This window comes from Erpetoichthys calabaricus, chromosome 11 (assembly GCF_900747795.2).
Source record: "Erpetoichthys calabaricus chromosome 11, fErpCal1.3, whole genome shotgun sequence".
Taxonomy (NCBI): Eukaryota; Metazoa; Chordata; class Cladistia; order Polypteriformes; family Polypteridae; genus Erpetoichthys; species Erpetoichthys calabaricus.
This window is the reverse complement of record NC_041404.2, coordinates 19716786-19740433: the sequence shown is the minus strand read 5'-3', so window position 1 is coordinate 19740433 and position 23648 is coordinate 19716786. Positions and strand designations below refer to the sequence as shown.

General features: G+C 39.2%; 1 protein-coding gene across 3 annotated transcripts in view; it reads left to right on the top strand.

Moving 5' to 3' along the window:
• The first annotated feature begins 21128 nt into the window (after positions 1-21128).
• Positions 21129-23648, top strand: part of nr3c1 (nuclear receptor subfamily 3, group C, member 1 (glucocorticoid receptor)) — a 163695-nt gene continuing 161175 nt past the window's right edge. The window contains exon 1 of one of the 3 annotated variants that reach the window (XM_051933468.1): positions 21129-21176. The gene's annotated coding sequence lies outside the window, so the exon portion shown is untranslated. The other 2 variants (XM_028812774.2, XM_028812777.2) reach the window with 2 other exon arrangements.

Here is a 23648-nt window from a genome sequence, read left to right as displayed (position 1 = left end):
TTTAGGCAAGTAATGCTGTAATTGTCTGATTGAAGCCTGGCCCTCAAGCCAAATGTGTACTGCATTCAGGCAATCAAGCCTTAAATGTGAGAATCCAGGTGGAGCAGCTTAGTGAGCCTTAGAGATTTGCACCGTTTAGCAGATGGGGCTTTGGCTCTGTTGGTACCTGCAGACTTTCTATTATGAAGCAAGATGTGTGGCTTAAGTAATTAGAGGTGGCTTGAGACAAAACATCCATCTATTCATTTTCACCGTCTGCCGCATCATGCTTGTAGTTGCGATGACAAGCAAGGGTCTCAAGGAGAGAATATGCATCAGATAGAATGCCAGTCTAGCACAGAGCTCACACAAACATAGATAGATAGATAGATAGATAGATAGATAGATAGATAGATAGATAGATAGATAGAACATTCACTTTTTATAAAAGCTCAATTATTTTGTGTTTTATATTTGTAGTTAATTTCACCCACTTGACAGAGATCTGTTTTCACTTTGACATTAAAGATTGTTTTTGTGTGGGTCAGTGTCAGAAAAGTCCAATTAAACCCACTGTAATTCAATGTAGTATAACAATAAAATGTAAAAAATCCAAGGAGGGGTGAATAGATAGATATCTCAAGATTGAAATTTCTTTTTTATAGAAGCTCAAGAAGTGCTATAAGAAATGACAACAACGTCCATCCATTTTCTAAACCCACTTTATTCTGAGTAGGGTCACACTGGAGCAGGATCCTTTGCCAGCAAGCACTGGGCACAAGGCAGGAACAATTCTTGGACAGAGCACCAGAACTAACCTGCTAGTCTTTGGACTGTGGAAGGAAATCAGAGTGCTCAGACGAAGTGCAGTTAGACAGGAGAGCACACAAACTCCATGCAGAGAGGACCCCGGACATGAACTCTCGTCTCCTAACTGTGAGGCAGCACAACTGCACCACAATGACAATAACAACAACGACCCCCTCAAATACGCACAAGAATTACAACTAAGAGGAATATGTTTGACTTGACTAAAGACAGCAGTCCCTGTTACGCATTATACCTGTTGGTATGAAGGAGCCCCCCATAACGTTTCTTAACTTACTTCTACTAAATAATTAGTTGGCTGAAAAATGCTCAGCGCAAGTGTGTGAAAGCATCGTTCATAATGTCAATCAGTTTCATCTTAATTTTCTTCTCTTCTACTACCTCCAACAGGTTGAGAGAAACAAGCCTGCCATTTTGTCAATTTATTGATGCAGTGCGGCCTCCCATTAAGTGATTGGGTGGGTGCAATTACTTCCATCACTGCACAATGTTCTCATTTTAAATTTTGGTTTTTGAATGGTAGTATGTTTGAAACTCTTCCAAGTTTATTGCAAGGAAAAAACATACACTTGGTCAACATTATGTTTGATTTGAAAGCTGCAATACAATAAAAATGAACTGAGGAAAGAAAAAGGAGAAAGGCCACATCATTTGATGATAATGCCAGGCCTGGAGACCTATGGTGACTTCTGTTTTTTAATCACACTCATTTTCTTAACCAGAAGCCAATTTGACAGCACACGTGACTGAGAGAGGTGGCATGTTCCCACTCTCTGTTGGCACTCTCATCCTGTAGCAGCAGTGCCCTTTACTCCTCTTTTTGCAGTCATAATACACAGGAGGTTACTCACTCTGCACAGTTTCTCACTTTGTTTTCGTTAACTCATTAAGAATCAGAGGCCATTAATTGATTCTGCATTTAACCCACTTTTATTTAACATTGAAGTGCTAATAAATGACAGCCAGAAGAAGAACAATTAACCATTTGCACCTGTTTGTCATCCATGTTTGAACAAAATATTTTAAAAAGTAAGAGAGGAAAAATAGAGAATAATGAGCATCAATACCCACTGGTTCATGACATGCCATTGGAGTATAAATATATTATCGTATATTGGTAGGAAGTTGGAAAAAAGAGTGATGCAAAAAGCAGCAGTCTACCTTAATGCTCTGTTAACTAGGGTCTAATTAAAAAGGTGGTCTCCAGGCCTTCCTCCTGCACTCTGTGTTTACAGACAGGCCAGCATTTTCTTTGTTACTGTTACTTTCAGGTATAATGCTCTTCATAAACTGCATTGTGTTGAGTTCTTTGTCCTGTAGCACTGTCCTTGTATGATTGGCAGTTCATGTTTCATGGAGTTGGATTAGTGATGTTCTACTGGGTGGTGCTGGGCATAACTGTACCTTAATAAACAGCCAGATACAGAAGATAATAAATGAGTTAATTCACGCCACATCCAAGTATTCATTTAGCTGATTCAGTAGGTAGGCAGGTAGGTAGCTCAACTATTTTGTGTTTTATATTTGTAGTTAATTTCACCCACTTTGCAGAGATCTATTTTCACTTTGGCATTAGTGATTGTTTTTGTGTGGATCAGTGTCAAAAAAGTCAAATTAAACCCACTGTGATTCAATGTTCCTAGGAGGGGTGAATAGATAGATAGATAGATAGATAGATAGATAGATAGATAGATAGATAGATAGATAGATAGATAGATAGATAGATAGATAGATAGATAGAAAGCTAAGGAAATCATTGTATTAGATAGATAGATAGAAAGCTAAGGAAATCATTGTATTAGATAGATAGATAGATAGATAGATAGATAGATAGATAGATAGATAGATAGATAGATAGATAGATAGATAGATAGAAAGCTAAGGAAATCATTGTATTAGATAGATAGATAGATAGATAGATAGATAGATAGATAGATAGATAGATAGATAGATAGATAGATAGATAGATAGATAGATAGATAGATAGATAGATAGATAGAAAGCTAAGGAAATCATTGTATTAGATAGATAGATAGATAGATAGATAGATAGATAGATAGATAGATAGATAGAAAGCTAAGGAAATCATTGTATTAGATAGATAGATAGATAGATAGATAGATAGATAGATAGATAGATAGATAGATAGATAGATAGATAGATAGATAGATAGATAGATAGATAGATAACTTTTTATAGAAGCTCAAGAAATATTATACCAAATATTACAAATAAGATCTGTCCATTTTCTAGAAGCAGTGTGTCTTGAGCACAGTCACACTGGCGCTAGATCCTATCCCAGCAAGCACTGGGTGATTAAAGATTGGTAAATATATAAGACAGATATCATGGAAGTACATTAGTTAGTGCTGCTACCTTATCCCAGATCTACAAACTTAAATTCAATTTCCAGTCCAATCTTCTGTCCAGTTGTTTCTCATAATATTGTCAATATTACTGGTGGCAGTCATTTGGATTTTCAGATTAACAGTAGGTAAAACAAGCATTTTACAGCTGGGCCCCTATATGCAGAAAGATTTATAGAAAAACAGCCATGAAGCCTAAAGACAAAGGTGGGAAGTATATTCCACATCTTCAAATGTTTCTAATTTTATGGTTTGCAGCTTAGAGAATGTAGTGACAGGCACGGCTAAGGCAGCTGACGTGCCACAATATGTAGCATGGTGGGCGGCCAGTTACAAAAGCCTTGGAATACATAAAAGTGGAAATGACGCACTTAATGCTTTTAAAGCCCCCAAACTATTATATGATGTAACTTAGGAAATATCAAAAGGAAGGCATGGAAACATTAAAAGGTTTTACAGAAACAACTCACCATCACAGCGTTAGTGAAGAAGGCCCAATAGCACCTCCATTTCCTAAGGAGACTAAGGAAGACCAAACTCTCCCCTAAAACTGCTTCTTGTTGTTTGCTTTCATAACCCTAATGGTATTCCTCCCCTTGTGGAAAGTACTTGAACCTTCTTCTCTTCTGTTGTATAGCACCTGTATTAGCACACTGCCATGCACACAAAATGTTAGATATAATGCTAGTTTTTTAATTTTATATCTCACTGACTGATTTTATTTCAGTAGAGTTTATTGTTAATCGTCACGTCTGCACATGTTGGTTCTTCTACTTCTGCTGTAGTGTATACATTATGTCAGCTATTGTTCAGTACATCTGATGATCTTAGTAGTTTGAGTCCTGTGGTTATTTTACATGTACACTGTGCTATTTGCATGCTTTTTTATTGCACCTGACCAGTGCTAAACATTTAATTTGGCAGTTCCTGAGTTCAAAACAAGCTGTGAGTGAAAGAAGAAAGTCAATTAAATCTACTTCAAGAAAATAAAAACTGATAATTTTAAGTGAATGGAAAAAAGGAGAGCGCAGAGGATAGCAGGGTAGCGCAGTCTTTAGCACTACTACCTCCGGGCTTCAGGGCACCTCTTCAAATGCCAGCACTGGTGCTGTCTGTGAGGTGCTTGCATGTTCTCTCTGTGCTCACAAGAGTGTCTAACATTGCTCTGACTACTTCTTCAAATCCAAGGAGATTTAAATTCATTAGCAAATCAAAACTTGCCTTTTTGTAAGTGATGAAGGAATTTTTATTGCCCACAGTAACTTGGCACCCCATCTCTTGAACTTGGATTCACCAGGTAAGTCTCTGGCCCACCACAAATTAGAATTGGATTAAATGGTTTCTGAAAATGGTAGGATGGATGAAGAGGGAAAACAGAAAGATGAGAAAATGAACACCCAGCTTTCAATCCATTGAATGGACATCATCAGTGTTCATCAGACCCCTGGAGATTAAGAAAGACAAGAAGCTTCCTGAAAATTCACAATCTGCTGCTCGGAAAATTCTGAAAAGGGAGGACTGCAAAATTCAGAGAGCACGATATACAAATGAAAGAATCAATACTAGTGTGATGTTAAGAATTGGAATTACTGCCTCATATCTGCTGCACTTAACTCAGACGATATATGTGATAGAGCAGGCCTTGTGACATCGGAAAGTTAAAAGTGTGACGTGGTAATTTACTTTCAGTAATAATAGTTTAACTGGGGGTCCTAACCCAATCACAGTGTCTTCCTCAAATTTGTATGCACTCCCTGGGGTGGTGTTTTCTCTGGGTACGGATGTTTTTAACTTATCTCAAAAACATGAGTGTTAGGTTTCATTAGTGACTCTGAATTGGCGCTGTATGGCTAAGTCCATTGTTGACTGTAGAGGGCACTCCAGCTCACCAAACCAACACAGACAGGCTCAGGCACCGGCATAGAAGTGCTAATGAGTTTTTTTGTGGGAAACCCTTCCTCTATAAGGGTTTCCCACCACAGCCACAGGTACAAACACTGTAGCACAAGCACAATACAGCTGGCACACAGCAACTCTTTTGTCTCTTCACTCTATCACTCTCTCTGCCTCCTTCGCTCCTCTTTGCAAGCTTTGTCCTCCATCTTCCAACTCTGACTCCTTGAACGGCTTGTTTTATGTTACACCTGGAAGTACTTCCAGTGTTCCAAAGCTGTAGCTTGGACATAGGTCTCCCCAGTCCCCACAGCACCTCCTGCTGGCACCCACGAAACCCAAAAGGGCTCAGTCAAACAACTCCAACTCCCATGGTGCCCTGTGGGACATCGCATTGCTGCTGCAACCCAGGGGGGCTCCCATCTAGCACAGTGGTTCCCAAAGTGGGGGGTCGCGACCCTCTGGGGGGTTGTGAGACTTTGGGGGGGGGGGGGGTCGCGAGATGATTTCCAAGAAATCAAATATTTTTTAAAAACTTTTTAGAAATTAATTAATTTAATTTTTTTAGAAATAACATTTTATCCATAACTAACAAAAGATAAAAACTAGTAGTTAATAGTTACATTTAAAAAAAAACATGCAAATTAAAAAGCCATCAGACTGTCTTGGAGTGAGTGCGTCGGTGTGTGTACAGACAGTGCTGGAGCGATGCTGGGGAAAAAGAAAGGTCTTAAAGCAAGAGTCTTACAAGTGGCGCCTCACGTAAAATTCACGCATTGTATTATACACAGAGAAGCTCTTACGAGCAAAACACTTGACCCAGAACTTAAACGTGTTCTTGAGACTTCGATAAAAATGGTCAACAATATAAAAGCGCATCCACTCAATATCAAACTGTTTGCCACTCTCTGTAACTGGGATCGGAGCATGAGTGCTTGCTTTTCCATACAGAAGTCAGGTGGCTTTCGCGAGGGAATGTGCTCTGCCGCCTGTTTGAGCTGCGGGACGAAGTGCGCTTATTTCTGATGGAGCATGGGTCCCAGCTCGCTGATCACCTCACTGATCCTGACTGGTTAACAAGGCTAGCGTATTTGGCTTGCATATTTGAAAAACTGAATGGACTTAATATGTCATTTCAAGGTGAGAACACACACATAATTTCGCTAAATGATAAAATCCACGCATTCAAGAGAAAACTTGAGCGCTGGACTGAGCGAGTTGAAATAGGAAGGATTGATATGTTTTCTGAGCTGGATGAAAAAAGTTATATGGTTGTTAGAGCGTTATGTTCTTTTTTGTTGTCATGCTCTTGTTTGGATAGGATATTTTGTTGAAATTAAACAAATGAGTAAATTACTATTAAAAAAAATTATATGGTTGTTAGACCATTGTGTTCTTTCGTGTTGTCATTCTCATGTTTGGATAGGCCTATTGGCGCATGTGCACTGTTGCGCGCAACATTTGTATATTTTAACCACTTCCGAGGATAGTGGGGGTCACGAGTCACTGGCACGGTTATTTTGGGGGTCATGAGCTGAAAAGTTTGGGAACCCCTGATCTAGCAGACCAGGGGGAGACCATGCCCCATACATGCTGTCACCCCCTGTCCTTTCATTGTTAGGGCATCCCAGTCTGGCAAAGGTCATGGCCATCTCTCACACCATGTTAAATTGTACCTGAGTGTGCTCTGCAATGGACTGGCACCCCATCCTTGGCTGACTCTTGCCTTGTTCCCAGTGTTTGAGGCATGTGCTCAACCTCCCTGAATAACTTCATCAAATTAAGCAGGATGGATGTTCTTGGTTTACAAATTTAACAAATAAAAGGTGTAGTAAACTGAATGTTAAATATATTACTGTCTTAAAACCTCTATGGGCCTCTTATTTAAAAGGCATTCATATTTTTCACTCTTTATATTTCAAGACTAGTGGGAAGTTGGCAAAAAATAAAAATGTGGTATTTTGTTTAAAAAATGGTATTCGTTTTGCTTTGTATTGTTAATATTTTGAAAAGAAAAACACATTAACTGGTTCATATAGGTTCAATACATGTGCAGAGTGTAGTGAAATTTCTGCTTGCATTTACTAATCAATATGCAGTTTCTTGCCACTCTTTACCATTGATCAGTGAGTATATAGCAGAGAGCGTTGAACACACCCAAGCCCTAGAGCCCACTTGAAAGGACAGACACCTGAAGGACCCCTTTACCATTTTCTCAGAACCAAACAATCTCCAAACTGGAGGTCCTCATTTAGTAATACTGTATAACACCAATCAGTATAGCCTGTGCTGCTCTTCGGATAAAAACGAACAACTGGAGACATCATGTATAACATTGCTTGCACTTGGAAACATGCTTAAGCCATTTCTTACCCAAAAGTCAGGATTTTTAAAACACAAACTTGGTTTGTAATTTACTTCAAGTAATGGAAACTTTCAACAATCTGTAAGTCCTACACAAGCTTTTTTGCAGTTAGAATTTTAGTGATTTAGGCAGCAGGGTGTTGAAGTGAACAGAAAATCTCATTTTATTTCATATTTCAGTGGCCCATCAATCTGGTGTCCATCCAGCCATACATCCATCCATGACCCATCCATTCATTTTCTAAGCATGACTGTGCTAAACTTGGAATGGAATAGGATTCACGTGATGGTTTCTGTAATGTAAGATCCAATTCAGTACACAACTCCAAGAGGATTGCTCTAGGATGTCTAAATTGGCTTATAAGTCAGCCATCATCACGAAAAAAACAACACAAAATACAATTAACGAAGTTTAAATGACAGAACATGTTTTGATGTTTTTAAGTTTGTATGTTTACATCTTTAACTGTGGAAAAATAAGCACTTTCTTACTTTAAGAAGTTAGAAAATGCCTGCATTACATAACATTTGGGTGAAACTTAGTTCACTGATTTGAAAATTGGAGCGTTTTCTGTTATTTATTTGCTTCATCAAAGAGACACATAACACATTTTTGTTTTTTAAATATTTTTCAACAGAGATATGTGTGACATGTGATCTGCTGAAACCCAATGACATCATTAGGGGGACTGTAACCCCTGATTTCAGGATGTTTGAGAGCTCTCCCCTCCCACCTGTTCAATGCATGTATGCCTATATCCCCCTGACCAGGCCATCCTTGGATGACAATGCAAAAACTTCAAAGAACCCCCCCCCCCCCCCCCATGATGGTAACAGTGTGAAAAATTCCAAGGAGGGTCCAGTCAGGAGATGGGGGCAACCCTCTCTACTCAGACCACCATGCCACTGTTTGCACAGGCACGCATGAGCCACAGCCACGTGCTCTACTATTTTAATTGCTTATTGCGACTACTGAGGATCTGTTTGCCGAAATGGTAAAATACAAATAAATAAAATGGTAAACAAAATTTACAAAACAACCTTTCTCAAGCCAAATCTGAAACAGTGAGATAATCTGTAATTGAAATTGTATCTCTTTTAAGGATTGGTATTGTGAAAGTGAGGGATGCTTTGGGCAGGACACATTATAGTATTTGTTGATCCGTCCATCCCCTAACGTGCTTATTGAGGGTAAGGGGCAGAAGTAGCTCATACTGGCAAGCAATGGGCGCTGACAGGAATAATGCCTGGAATGGGTGCCTTCCCATCGCAGGTTGAACACACACACTCATCCATCAGAGATGACTTAGCATTACTAGTTCAGATAACTGGCTTGTCCCTGAACTGTGAGAGAAAATGGAGCAAACCCATGCTGATCCATGTGCAAACTCCATGCAGTGAGCACCCAGGATGAGACTCCTTACTTTGAGAAAGCAGTGCTACAAAAGTACCACCATGCACCTAACTCACTGATTAATATATTTACATTAACCGTGGCCTTAAAATTGAGGAAACAATACCCCTTATTTGAGAATTATTTTAGTAAAATAACACATTCTTTTTTTCACTCCTTAAACTCTGCTAAATATTAGCAATAACCTTAAGTTCACATTCACCAAAGTTTCATTTTCTGTGCTCTCCCATCCATCCATCCATCCATTTTCCAACCCGCTGAATCCGAACAGGGTCACGGGGGTCTGCTGGAGCCAATCCCAGCCAACACAGGGCACAAGGCAGGAAACAATCCAGGGCAGGGTGCCAACCCACCGCAGGACACACACAAACACACCCACACACCAAGCACACACTAGGGCCAATTTAGAATCGCCAATCCACCTAACCTGCATGTCTTTGGACTGTGGGAGGAAACCGGAGCGCCCGGAGGAAACCCACGCAGACACGGGGAGAACATGCAAACTCCACGCAGGGAGGACCCGGGAAGCAAACCCAGGTCCCCAGATCTCCCAACTGCGAGGCAGCAGCGCTACCCACTGCGCCACCATGCCGCCCCTGTGCTCTCCCATGGTTTGAAAATAAACCTCGCCAAACTTACATGGTGATTAGGTTATGAATATTCAAAAAGGAAGTTGTTCTTTTAAGTCATATATGGTTGCGGGTGGGAGGTGATGGGGAGTGGCTAATAGCACACACATGCACGCATACTGTACTTTTAAGTCAGTTTGAGATTTATAAAGGAACTTAGCATGCGTCCTGGCATACATATGATTTTATAAGTTTGATTCTTTTTGTGTGTATGCTGTTTTTGCCTTTCTAGCATAAGCAAAATTTTAGTGTGGAATCTCAGCTAGGTTTTACACACGAGGCCCCAGGAGTGTGAGGCTACTGTTTAATCCATGCAGTGCAGAGTACCATCATGCCCATCTGTGACTTTTGACAGGACAATGTATTTGCATTACAAACTGCATAATGAAAGCTTCAGCAAGTTTGCAGCTAGTGGAGATGATTTTATTGTGTTCTCACAAATTATTTGCAAATGCTTTGAAATCACTTCAGTTTTTTTTTTTTCTCTGGCACATCCTGATTCATCAGTATGAGAAATCCCCCACATCTAATATGCTATTCACTCATCTTGACTTTTAGTTATGCAAGATGTTGAGCTTTTTGGCTCTCTAGATCTAAATAAAAATCTCATTTTAGGTTATTTTGATGCCAGGTTTTATGTTTTTATGATAAAGAGTATACCAATAGGTGTCTCCAGTAAAAATGATCACAAGGACTTGAAGCTGTCCAGCCACATCAACTGACTCCAGGAGTTCACCCCCTATGCAATACAAGGGACCAAAGTGGACAAAACTTCAGAAAAATGGGGATTGGTAATATAGGAATGTGGAGTGTCATTTTATGTTTTTTTTTTGAGGTTGCAGTTCAGGAATATAACATTTTTTTTTATATTTGATTCATTACTGGTGGTCCTAACCCTTTAGGAGCCCCACCCAGAAAATTAAAAATGACAGATTTCAAACATAAGCATGTAGGGTATCCTTTTAGATTATTTGCAGGTCAGTGATTATGAATATGATGTTATTTGTGATTTTTGATCCTTTATTAGTGATCTTGCCCTCTATGGACCTCTATTAGAACCAAACAATCTCCAAACTGGAGGCTCCCATTTGGTAATATAACACCAATCATTACAGCATGTGCTGCTTTTCAGATGAAAAAGAACAACCAGACTGTTTAGACTTTAAACATTTAAATTGAAGCACACATCTTCATATTTCAAACATATGATGCAATTATTCTTGTTTATCATATACTACTACTTCATAAATTAAATCACTACATTTCTTATGAACACCCCAAATTAGGATGCTATTTCTTGCTTGTTCCTCTTCTGCATCATTTTTTTGAATGAAGCTACCCACTAATTATGATGCTAGAATTTTAGGATTGGAACAGCAGCTCAAGATGTGTAGCTGATTTGTTGAAGATGCCCACTCGTTCTCCACTTTCCTGCTTAAAGTTAAGCAACTTTATACAAAGTGCAAAGTATGTTGAAATTAATTTATAAAAACACTTGACACAAATGTACACTCGTACACGTGTTTGCTCATGGCATGTATCAAGTAGTAAGACACAGTGGACTTACATTTTTTTGTCTACAGCACTAACGGATCCCGCCGGTGGAGGACAAAGTTTACCCCTTACTAATTTTTTTACTACACAGTTTACTATTTAAAATGGACAAAGACCTCATGTTGTTCTTTTATTGCAGCATGATCCAGTCTATCATCACTTTCTGCTTCATTGCATGATTTACCGGTAGTTGTCTAACAAACTAAAATTTTTAAAAGCCCTAGCAGATTACCAAACATGCAACTAAAGTTATTGTTATTATGATTTGGTATGTTTGTGTCAACGCTGACGGCAATGCTGAGAAAAACTGGAAAAATCTCAACTGATGACAGACACCCATTACACACAGAACTTAATTTCAGTAAGTCAGGGAGGTTAGTTGCTTTAAAGACGCACACATGTCGCTCCAGAAATTCCTTTCATCCTGGTGCTATAAGTCTTTTTTAATAAGGAATATTACAGATAATAAACTATTTTAAATATTTTAGGTAAAAAACACTATCAGACGGCTTGAAGGAGTTAGCAAATAATCTGTTTTCAAATTATGTAAATATTTTAGAATTTCTGTGTAAATTTTAACCTGTCTTGTCTCTATATGTTTATTTTATTTTGTCTGTTATTAGATGCAAATAAAAAGGCAAATTTTATGTTTTCTTTTGTAATCAAGATTAAATAAATAATTTTAAACCCAACCGTCCATTAGCTCACTTGACAAAAGGAATGCTTACAGGACAAAGCAGATTATTGACTTTAGGTTGGCATTGAACATCACCATTATTGTTATGTTATAAACCAGAGCAAAGCTGTAAAACCATCAAATCCCAGCCTCAGAAATGATGATAATACAAGTTAATTTATTGAATCAAATAATTTAGAAACTTAAAAATGACAAAAAAATTTTAAAAAATAAATACAAGTACAGAATTCTGAAATAATTATTACTAACAAGAAAACCCAAGAACCTACCATCAAATTTTCATAAATCCAAAAATAACACAGTCATAATTCACAAGCTTGAAAATGCCCAAACTGAATGGGCAAAAGACTTCTAATTTTACCACAAAAAGAAAAGAGCATAAAGGGAACAAAAGAACATAGCTTTTAGGCTAATGCCTCCACACCGATTCGATAGCTACTTTAAAATTTAATAATACTTAGGTATTACAGCCAAGGCTGACTGCAGCACTAGCGAGCCATTTTCAAACCTGCCAGGCTGTCTAAACTCAACAAAGGCTTTGCTTCCAAAATTAGGCCTCAAGGCTACCATGAAAGCCTGTGTACAAGATGAGATTTACCCCAAACTTGAAAAGCAGACTCAGAAAACAGTGACAAAGGCTTTGATATCCAGCAAACACAGAAAGGGTAAGGGAACTTGAAAAACGGGCCCACAGTAATAAAATAATGCATATTAAAAAAACATATTTGCAAAATACCTGTATATCCCAGGAAAATTTTAAAAAATGCCACAAAAAATGGGGAAAAACGTATTTGCAAAAACGAGATCTACAAGGCAAACAAATCAGGCCATTATCCAGTACTCAAAGTACACACAGCATATGTTCAGATTACCACAAAAGGGAATCATAAGAAGCACTTACAAAGTTCCTGTGAGGAACTGAACCGAAAGCTACAGGGCGACAGCCTTCCTCTGAGGCTCTTTCTGTGATCAGAACAAAAAGAACAATTTATTAAAATTGATCAAAATAGTTCATCTTGCCATTTTCCAAATCCGTTTATCCAGAGCAGGATCAATGGAAAGCTGGAGCCTATCCTAGCAGGCATTGGATTCAAGGCAGGAACAATATCTGGATATGGCACCAGTCTATTGCAGGGTGAACACGCACACACACACACACACACACACACACGTGTGTGGGTGTGTTTGTGTGTGTCCTGCGGTGGGTTGATACCCTGCCTGGGATGGCATCCTGCCTTGTGCCCTGTGTTGGCTGGGATTTGCTCCAGCAGACCCCCGTGACCCTGTGTTTGGATTCAGCGGGTTGGAAAACTGCGGGTTGGAAAATGGATAGATAGATAGATAGATAGATAGATAGATAGATAGATAGATAGATAGATAGATAGATAGATAGATAGATAGATAGATAGATAGGTGGCAAAAATGAAAAACTGATAATATAAACACACTTGACACAGGGATGTCACACTGGCTGCACCCTAACAGACTATTAATTAATTAGAGTTTCCACCCTTAAACCTGACAAAAAATATATTTACATAATTAACAATGTGCAATGCAAATTGGCTAAGCTAACAGGAAAAGCTAAAAGAAGACAATTAACAATTACATAAACAAATCAGATTCAAAAAATTGGTACAGAATGGTTTATTAAGTTCTTCCATGTAAACACTTTAGTGATACAGCAGAAATTCACTCAACAGAAGATTTTACAATATAATACAATCGATTGTACTGTACAATAATATAAAACCAAGTACATTAACTTGTATACTATTTATAATGATTACAAATCGCTGAGTAAAATGAACAGGAAATTGAATGAAGTGAACATCTACAGTTATATTTAATTTGCAACTAAACACATTTGGTCAAATAAAATAAACAAGCTGGAAAGGGAGTCCCCTGTCTTGGGTTGGTTCAGCCTGACTTTGTAAACAGCTTAGCCTATAATGTTCTAATTTTGCTAGGATGTAGTCATCCAGGAGCTCTTCACAGCACAAAAAATACATAATTTTCCAAAGAAAATTTAATTTTAGGATGTGAAAAATTAATTTTGATTTTCCACAAGACACATACAGACACCATGCTAAAATCACGTTTTCTCAATGTTTTGAAAATCTCAGAATCAGAATCTGAACTCATCTCGATAACAAATTTTTGAAACATCATAAACCTTCCATTTACATGGAAGTAAAACTTAACAAAAGACTAAAGAAACAAAATACAAAAATATAACAACAAAAACTAGGGGTGAGAACATTGCCTGAATGATAGAATTTAGGAACTTCTTAATTGGTAGGCCTCAAGCTGAATAGCTTGGGAAGTGCACCTCTAACATTCACACTTTGAAGACCAGAGCACTCCGGGGTTGTGCACTCAGCCTGTTACTGCTTCTTCCTGTTTACACCCACATTTGTGTTACCAAAGCGTGAGACAAATTCCACCATCAAGTGTACAGGTGATACAACAATAGTGGATTCACTAACTATGACAAGAGAGCCTGCAGAGAGGAGCTTAGGCTTTGTACTGAAAGGTACTTTCACAAGAATATTTTCCTCAGTGCTAGCAAAACAAATAAGACAAATGTGGACTGCAGGAGACTTGAGGGGTCCGTTGTTTGTTGAAATTGGTGGAGTGGCAATGGAAAGGCTCAGTAGCTTTTCGTTTTTTTTTACTGTAGGTGTTCCACATCACTGGGAATATCTCATGGTCAATCAACATACCCATAATTCAAAGAAGAGTCAACAACTCCTTCACTTTTTAGGGAGGCCAAGGAATGTCAATTTTTCCACCCAGAGCTGTTATCTATAGATACACAATGAAGAACACACTGAAAAGCTGAAACACCATCTAGTGTGACAACTGCAATGCGGCAGACCATCAGGCCCTGCAAATGCTGGTTAAAAGAGCCCAGTCTGTTATTGGAACAACACTTCCCTGAAGAAGACACTTTCTGTTGTCTCAGACTCCACACACACAGCAGTAATAAACTACACCCCCCATTCAGGAACTAATATATGCAGACATTCAATGCCATACTAGCAGACACAAAAACAGTTTTTACCCTTGTACTACTAATTTCTTATATTAGACATTCTGCACTTCACCTACTTCTATTGCCAAATTGTTCTTGTTCTTCATATTTATATTTAATACTGGGGGGCTAAGCCCCCTGCTCGCTTCGCTCGCCAACCCCTGGGTTTTGTATTTCTTGATATTTGCCAGTAATAAAGCTGTAGTGAATGAGTTATTCACCCCCAAAACCCTGGGCTGCTAGTGCTGTGCTGCATGATCGGCATGTGGCGCTACGCGTTGATCATTTAAAGGCCTGTACAGCAGCTGTCCTTTAAGCCAGCTATCGCTTGTGCCATGCTGCGTGATCTGCATGTTGCGCTGCACGACGATCATTTAAAAGTCTGTACAGCAGCTGTCCTTTTATCTCACTTCTTTGTCTCACGGGACATTAAAGTGTCTCTAAGAAATTGTTAAGTAGGGCGTGTCGTGGAAGTAGTCTCGCGGGACTTCAAAATGTCTTCCGAGAAAGCCTTCTGTGCATGTGTACCGCACCAACATTATTAAATTTGTCATCTACTGTTTGTCCTTTATTTCCGGCCCCGGGTATGGTTAAATGTCTTTCTTGCGGGACGTATAATGCTGCTCGCATTGTGAAGGCGGTGGCTGAACGCATGCTAAGGAGTTGCGGTTCTGCTTGTCACGCTGCACGACGATCATTTAAAAGCATGTACAGCAGTTGTCCTTTTGTCTCACTGTATTGTCTCGTGTGACATCAAAGTGTCTTCCGAGAAGATCACGTCTCGTATTCCTCGTCTCCCTCCCAAGATTTTTTTTATAATAGAGAGATTTATTTATTTTATATATGATGCTGTTGCATATTTTGATATGTGTTGCTTATTTCCATTACCATTCATTTGATAGGTAGTTTTTTATTTGCTGCTTTCATTGTTTTATTTTTTATTTTTTTTGTACCAACAGGACCAGCAACAGATGTTTTACATTTCAATATAAAGTATAATAGCAATAAATTGAATTGACAACTAAATGATTCACGTGGAATTTCACATATACAGTGAATTCTTTGAAGTTTGTGTATTCTTATAGGTTTTAGCATTTCCAAACAGCATATCTTTTATTAAAAAAAATGTAACACATTAAATGTTGCTCACCATCAGTACAAGAAAAATGAAATGATGATTCATCAAATTGAAAAAACATTAAAAGCAAAATCAATGCATATTCTGCTACATAAAGTCAATACAAAGTCCAAACATTAATGTCTTTTTTTATTCATTGCTGAAGTTGAAGCTACAGTACATGACCAGAACACATCCACCCTGGTCTTCAGTTCATTTCAAAGCACCAATGTTCTTCCCCTAATAAACATTAACTCTTTAGCTACTCTACTTATATTTCTGAATCTGCCCCTTAAAATACAAACTGAAGGCCAACAACGTCTATAAGGCATTCGGACGCAAAACCCTTTATCTGTGTCAATTCTTTCTCTAGTCCACTACTCAAAGTGCCATTGTGTTTTTTTTTTCTGTATTCATTTCTATGTGCCATGCAGCCATGATGTGAGGGTAGGTGGTCGGATGCTTCAGTGACCAATCTGATTCATGTGGGACACGTGTCCTGGGAACATGTGGATGCATTAAGTGTAGCACACATGCAGCGCCAGACATCTGTTATTGCTCAGTCTTATATGGCTAAAGGCCATTGTCCCTGTTGCAGGACAAGTTAGCCACCTACCACTTGGTGGTCACAAAGCTATTTAGCAGTCCAGAGTCTCATTAGTCATCAGAATTAACCAGACAAGTTATTCCACCACCCAGAGAACAAAGAGAGACCTTTTAGTCTGTCAGTCCTGTCTGTGTGCTGTCCAGGTAAAGTTTAATGTCTTGGAGTTTTGGTTTTCCTCTCCTCAGTTGCTATCTGGCCATAGCTTCTGTAAAAATATTAAACTGATGGAATATTATCCCTTGGAGGGTAAAGAAATTAAGGTTTGTGCACCTGTTACTCAATATTCTATATCTAATTTGTAAAAATTATCCTAATTATTGTCAATTCTGTAATAATAATAACAATAAAAACAATAGTAGTAATAGTATCTGTATTACTTTCTCTGTTTCTCTTTCTGTCTCTCTCTCTATATATATATAACTATATATAATATATATACTGTAATGGCTGGTAAGCATGGGCTTGCGTCCCAGCTGGGATGGTTCAAGCCCCCTTACTTGGCCAGGAGGACACAACAGTAAACATACAAGAAGAGATCCAGCCAGGAGTTTGGAAAACAGTGCCAACATTGCAGTGCATATTCTGGCATCCCAGAAGGACACGATCAAGGATCCTTGCCTGGGTGGGAAGCCAGTATCATGCAGGGAAGATAACTTGTTTGAATGATTTACTCCCTTGCAACACCAGATGGCAGCATCCCTGGGTGATGCTACCCATACAGACACCTGCAGGGCAGCCCTATTGGGTTCCAGGGGTGCCTCTAGAGGGTGATGCAGGGATTAGTGGTCCCTACTTTTTGGGGCTTCCATCTGCTTTATGCTTCGGTCAGGCAATGCTCTGACACCAGAAGTACTCCTGGGTCTCAGAAAAAAGGAAACACCTCACCAGGCCTTGGTTGAGTCTGAGTTGGAAGGCAGTAGGTGACATTGACCTGGAGGACAGAGGGAGCAGAAGAGCATTGTGATTGTGTATTTATCACCTGTGTTCAGGCTGGCGAAAAATGAAAATCAGTTATTTGAACCCGAAACTATGTTGGGTGATATTTTATCTGAGGAATGAGGATAAGTCTCATCCCCTATGGGTAAAAAGACACATTTATGATCGCATGTTCATGTATATTTAGTATTTATGTGCATTGCTACTGACGTAAGTGCATCAACATGACCCAATGGGGAAACATGGTCACTAACAGCTTCTGTTCTTTCATCTTCAGGGCAGAGGAGGAGTTACACAATGACCATTGATGTCACATCTGGTTTAGCCTAGGAGGTCCCACCACTTCCACCCCATGGTAAATTTAAACATCAGTGTCACCAGAAGTTAATTTTAACTACCAGAACCACTTGAGAAGAGAACAGAGCTCCACTATGGAAAGCCTTTTCAATCCTTTCTGCCTGAGAGACACTCTGGGGGATTATTGCATCTGAAGTCATTTTGTTTGGATCTTTTTACTTTTCTTTACTTATCTGACATTAAACAGGGTCTTGGCAGGTTCCCCACCCCTTCTAGTATCGTCCAATGTTTTTTTATTTGCTACACATATACTGTACATTATTATATTATATATATTACTATATAATTATATATAATAATATGATATACATTATTATTAATAAGAAGCACCTCTAGGGGGCCTTTCTGCCCAAGTATAGCTCATTGCTGGAGGAACAAGCTGACCACCTCTATTCAAAATTCTGACTCCCTCAGTGTGGACTCTCTTGTTTGGAGAATTTCTGTTTTAGATTTTTGTAACTGTGGAAATGTGTCTTGTATTTTTGTTCTGAGCCCTTCACTTATGATGCTCAATTTTGTAGCCTTGTCCTGTAACTTGTTCAAAAAACGTCCCCAGATCGACGTCTTACTTGATTATGGTGACCTTTTTTGTAAGTTGCTTCAGATAAAAGTATCTGCTATGCAAATAAGTGTAAATGTTTATGTAGATATACAGTAGCAGGTTCAAAATAAGATCCATCCATTTTATTTGCAAGTGAAATCTTATTTACCATAAATGCTCAAATTGTATGTGAAATTGCAAGATACAGGTGAAGAATTAAATATTTTCTCACTAGTTCATCCAGGCTAGGATCATTAGGAGCTTCTGCATACTACGGTGGGAATGGGCTCAAGGCAAGAGTTGACCCGGGACAGGATGCGAATACATCAAATGGTGCATACGCACACACACACACACATTCATATTAGGCCAATTCAACCTGCATGTCTTTGGAATGTGGGAAGAGAACCGGAATATCCAGATAACCCTACCCACATCAAGTGCAAATATCCGTAAATACCATCAGTAAAGCATTGTTAGCAAATAATAATGAGCAACAGTACAAGGAATAATTTGATCAATATGATAAACACTGAGGTAATACATTTACTGTAGCTTTCAGATGTGCCTGTGCTTGTTTAGTGTCCTCCCACTACTTGGAATATTTTAAAAACATATTCTATTTTTTTAACTTAAAACAGCAGGAATAGATAGTTTAATATTTCTGACATACAGTATTAAAGTGTGAACCTGCTTTCTGTGGTTCATTGGAAACATTATTTTTAGAAGTTCTGTAGAGCCTGTGGTGGGTTGGCACCCTGCCCGGGATTGTTTCCTGCCTTGTGCCCTGTGTTGGCTGGGATTGGCTCCAGCAGACCCCCGTGACCCTGTGTTCGGATTCAGCGGGTTGGAAAATGGATGGATGGATGGGTTCTGTAGAGCCTGCTTTGCCTCAAGAAATTAGGCTAAACCCTGAAAAGTTACTTCTTTGAAAAAAAATCAATTGCAGTGCCTTGGTCTTGGTTGTGTTAGCAGTCTTTTAAAACAGGATAAAATAGTTTCTCACATCTAACTACATACACTGCAAAAATACAAAAAAACTTGTACGCACACTTAAATGATTCCATGTTCCAGTATAGTAAGTAGGATTGCCTTTTAACTTTCTTAAACTGATTTAAAAAGACAATCTTAATATGACAGGATAGACTCTGGTTGCCTCGTTGATACTGAACTGAGCCCAGGATGCCTTCTGCATTTGCAAAAGACAATCTTAGACTTGATGGCTTTATAAAGTGGCAAAGAAAGAAAGAAAGATCTTTCAAGTTACAAGTTACATTTTAAATCTTGTATACAAAAAGGCTTAAATGTTGTCGGATAAATTGAAAATGAACCCAGTGTGACATTGAATACTGATTTACCATAATTTTGGACACCACCAAATTATGACATAAAAAAAACAAACTCAATGCATTTCTATTTTCATAAAAGGTATACAGTTGTTCAGGTATAAATGTTTTATCCAACCTTTGGTTTTAACACAGTTCTGAGTCACAGGGGACCCGGACTATAAAGTGTTTTATTTATTAATTAACATTTACTGAACTGCAAGTTTTCTGTGAGGAATCTGCACATTTTTCTCTTGGTCACACACACACATTTCTTTCGGTATCTTACTTAGAATATGTGTAACTAACTACTGTTGTGTATCCTCTGCAAGAGACTGATTAATCCTGCGATGCGTCATAAGTACAAAGGTGCCACGGCACATTTCCACACGCTATTATAATACTGAATACAGAAAATAAATATATGGAAAAGAAACGCATCACACTTTTTACAAACAGTAGAAAGCAATCAATGAAAGAAAGATGCTTTAGAAGCGAATAAAATTATATCTCCAACAAAGCTTGACAATTTACATAATTAACAATGTGAGTCTACTGTACTTTCTTTGACGTACTGCTGACAAAACCATATATAAAAGAAATGTAAATAATTAGTTACACATTGAAAATAACTATTTGTTAAGATTTTGTCATTTATAAATAACCATTATGTTTTCACCTATCTTCAGCATTTTCAATTCAAGTTGTATACAGTACTGTATCGGTGTTCTAGGCAAATTTTCCTTCAAAAACTAAAGATAATCAAGTTAACGGACGAGTTAAGTGTGATAAAAACGGAGACGCACCTGACACGTTCTGTGCATTCTTGTCCAGCCTACTCCTACCGCTCCTGAAGACGACTGTCTACTGTATAATGAACGCCATCTGTTGTTCAGTGTCTGCCTATCCAGATGTTTTTGTTACCATTACTTAACATAAACCCATATACGGAGAGATTAACACGATATCTAAAAGACGGAGGTCGCTACAGGGGTTAATGAATGGATGCAGTCTCTACTAGCATAGGTACAGTATATGGCTTTTCCCAGAATTATAATGTAACATTCGGTGCCGCTATGTAGTGTAACCTGTCATTTATGTTTGTCGTCATTTCATTTTGTAAAAACGAATCGGATAATGTAAATTACTAGACGCAGATATTATCTGTATTCCTTGAGTGCGATAACAGTTACAGATCAAGATTGCCACTCTGAAATTAACCTGAACGTTCGAGTGGTCGTCATTCCAGGAACAGACTGTGATATTACAAAATATCTAGGAAAAAATTATGACTTTTTTTGGCCATGGGAATAGTCAGGAAGATTTTCCCGCGATAACAAATGACTCGGATGGAAGGCAGGGTGATGCCACTGGCATCCAATCAGACTGACCACTCTTCCTCTACGTCACGCGGTTAAGTCCCCCCCCCCAAGGGCATCGCTCAATCTTTTCGAGTTCACTTTGGTTTTATTGGCACACCTGGGCAAAGGTGTGTATGTGATGCGGATGAGGGGGACACCTTGCCACATGCTGTAAGTAGAATGTTAGTAATTCATTATCCTTGGATAAATTGTGTAGATTTACCAATGCCTTCACTTTTTAAAGATGCCTTACTCTGTATTTGCAAAAGTAGCATTATGGTCGAAGTATTAATCGTTACCTTCTAATCAATTTTAACAATATGTATATTATTTTACCGTTAACGTTATCAGGTCAGCGCATGTGGAAGGACTGTGTATAGCGCCATGAACTGTTAACATGAATCCAGAGGATGTGGCGCCTCATGCACATGCTGGACTCCTAAAATGAACTCTCCAGTTTAAGACGCGCAGGTTTCGGTAGTAAACCGACATCGCACTGGTACACAGAAGTAACCTGGAAAACGCAGACATTGTGTGCTTATACGATCGATAGAACACACCGCAATTAAATTAAATAGCGTTGCATTTTGGCGTGTAATGGATTGCTTCCAGTTAAAGGGGGTTCAAATAACAATTGCATAAGAAAGCATGGTATTATACATTAAGCGTCTTTATTATAAATAAGACGAGCTCGGACTTATGATAAATAGGATTAGAAAAAATGAAATATAAAGAACATTATCAAACTATTGATTGATTTTGTTTCAATTATTAATATATAGGGATGGAACAGTAGGCTGTATTTTCTGTGTAAGACAGACAGACATAGATAGATAGATAGATGATCTGATATAAAGTACTGAATAAGTTTCCATGCCATCTATCTGCAATTTTATTTTAACTTCAAAAGGGTCATGGGCTACGTTGTGTCAATAGCCACCGTAACAGTGTAACATCTCATGCAGAATGTCAGTCTTCAAAGCATCTGTTAATATATGTTTGGAATGTGCGAGGAAATCTCAGGTCAGAAACATCAGTGTCATTCTTGTATTCGAGCGAAGAAACCCTAGGGTAGAAACATCTTGTAATCAAACCTGGGGCTCAAGTTCCATGTCATTGCTTCGTAAAGCAGACCATATGGCATTTCCTCGCAATACTTGACTTTTTTTTTCTAAACAAAACTGTGATACATTAATAACAGAACATTATCATATCCGTATAATGCATTTCAGCTATGGGGCAAATAAGGAAGAAGTCCAAGATGGGGCGCCAATCCATCACAAGGTGGGTGATACATTTACGAACCGAAAAATTTCAGTTGCTCACATAGCTATATCTATGCGTTTACATGCCCTGACTTGTGGATGTTGTGGCACTAGCCGAAATGCCCTTCATACACGCCAGGTGCTAGTATGGCTCTATCCTATACACGTTTAACTAATGACTGCCTGTAAAGCTCACCCTGTATATATCCGACATATATGTACAGCTCACCCTCTTCAAGGAGCAGTGCTATTTGCCATGTCTTGCAGATGATACTCAGCCTGACGGAATAGCGCCCTTCGCGGCGCCCTCTTTGCGCATGTCAGCGTCGGCTGAAAGCTGGCAGGCGCTAGCCGCAAAGCCGCAGTTCAAAGTCTGTCGGCCGCGATTTCGTGTCTCGGTTGGTTTCCGTTTTCATGGCGTCCGACTCGATCGCATTTGTGTCGCATCCTCAAAGAAGGCCTCGCACATAGGAGCAAGTCAGAAAACCGTCCCCAGAAGGTGACCGGACGCATTCTCAGTTGTTCCAGTCAGGCGTTATCATTAGCCCTCGCCACTCCGAACGGCAGCTGCGCATTTTCTTCTGCTATCTGTACTGCGTCAGAGATTGTCATTGCAACCTACCTTGAAACTTGCGCCTCAACTTTGCAAGGATTATAAACACGACTACGTCACCATTCAACTGTCAAAAAAAATCGTCTGTGAGCTTGGGATCTCCTATTTTCGAGGAAGGAGCTGTGGAAGAAACCATCAGTTTTTAAATGTTCCCAGTCCTTCACATTCATTTGCGAGTCTTCAGTTTTTTTTTAAGTTGCCAACGTTTGAAATGACTGCGCTTTCCAAGTAAGTAATTCAAGAAAAGCGTCCCGTGCGGTTTTGGATTGTCATCTGCAGGTCTGCACATATTGGGAAACGAGGGGTAAAGGAGCCGAAAAGCGTTTTGTTACCGAACTGCCAACACCTGGACCGGAGGAACCGGCGGCGTGGCGGACAGCTGTCCCAAAAAAAGAAAAAGGCAACTTTGTTGGAATCGTTTGCGCGGCTCTTACTCTATAGCTTTTCATCGCTGGCGGAGGCATGCCTTACGTCACAGGGCAGGTTGGTGTGTCAGTTTTCTTACGTCTGTTTCTGTCTGTCGAGCTCATTTTAAGCGTCACCTTGCGCCTCATTGGTGTTTGTTATTTAGAGCGCGAGACGCACGTGACGTCTGCGGGGCTCGCGTTCGCAGCAATGACTGCACCGGTAGCCGCGAACTCGCCTTGCCGGTATGAGCCCGGCAGAGTCGCGCCTATCTTGGGTGACACGCATGTGGCTTTGCGAAGGCGCGACACGCCCCCTTACTTATTTTTTTTGTTATTGCGTTGTTATTTCTCTAAATGG